The sequence below is a fragment of the Micromonas pusilla genome, assembly GCF_000151265.4.
Source record: "Micromonas pusilla CCMP1545 genomic scaffold MICPUCscaffold_3, whole genome shotgun sequence".
In the NCBI taxonomy this organism is placed as follows: Eukaryota; Viridiplantae; Chlorophyta; class Mamiellophyceae; order Mamiellales; family Mamiellaceae; genus Micromonas; species Micromonas pusilla.
The window spans coordinates 926,577-927,860 of record NW_003315884.1 but is presented as its reverse complement, the minus strand read 5'-3'; positions in this window follow the sequence as shown (position 1 = coordinate 927,860).

Below are 1,284 nucleotides of genomic sequence, written 5' to 3'. Positions count from 1 at the left end.
GGGAGGACGACTGCCGCGCGCTGAAACTGAGCCCGGTGGTGTCGATGCAACCCTCCAGGGAGACGACGACCTCGGCGCCGCACGCGACCAGGGACTCGTGCGTGTGGTGGTACAGCGGCGACTTTTCGTCGATGACGTGCTCGATCGTGATCGGCAGAAGCATGAGCTCGTCGCGGTGGTTGATCTCCATCGACTGGCACGTCACCGGAAGGTGCTCGCCCTCCGCGGTTCTCCGTCCTTGCCACGTGTACAGCGACGCGCGCACGACCGGCGCGATCACCTTGCGGTCGCGCACGTCCGCGACGCGAAACATGAACGTCAGCGCGCCGTCCCTCGTCGCGATGCACGCGGCGTCGGACACGAATACCGACCGCGTACGATGTTTCGGATCCGTGATTCTCGCGAAGATCAGCCCCAGACACAACGCGTCGACGAAGACGCCGACGAGGCACTGCAGGATGAGCACCAGCGTCGCGGTCCTGCACCCCGCGTTGACGGACTTCCCGCCGTACCCGATCGTCGTCTGCGTCTCCACGCTGAGCTGCAGCGCGGCGTTGAACGCGTCCGCGGCGTCGACGGCTTCGAACCCGTTGAGACACGTCGGCGACGCGGCGTGAAGCGCGTACCACGCCGCGGCGAAGAGCACGAATGACACGAGATACAGCGACGCGATGAAGAGGATCAGGTACCTCCACCGCATCTCCACGAGGGAGGTGAACATGTCCACGAACCACAGCCCGATGAGGTTACGACTGCGCATGCGCACCATGCTGCGTCCCGCGTGTCTCCCAGTGGCGACGAGCGCCGGGAGCGCGCACTTCTTTCGCACGCGCTCGTAGTAGAAGGCGCCTCGGTCGTTCCAGCGGAAGTCCCCTCTCGCCCACGCTTCGCCGTGCGTGGACTCGTCGATCGTCTGCGTCGTCTCCGCGGCGTGATCGGTCGTTCGGTCGGGGATCCGCGTCGTGGCGTGGCGGTGGCCGTCGCTCTCGCGCGTGAGGTAGACGACCTGGGGGCGACGGACGCGGCGGGGCGTGGGAAACTCAGAGCTGCGGGGGGTGGGGGTGGGGGGAAAGGGACAGGGGAGGGAGAGGTCGCGCACCGCCTCGGGGGCTTCGGGCGTTTGCGGGGGCGTGCGTTCATCCGTGGCGTCGAGCGAGGACAGGGTGTCCGAGGGCGACGCGAGCAGCGTCGGCGTCATGGTCGCGGACCCCTTCGTGCGCGGCGAGAACTGCGGACGCGGCGCGTAAGTTGGCAACCCCGAGAAAGCTGCAGTGGTTTTTTATC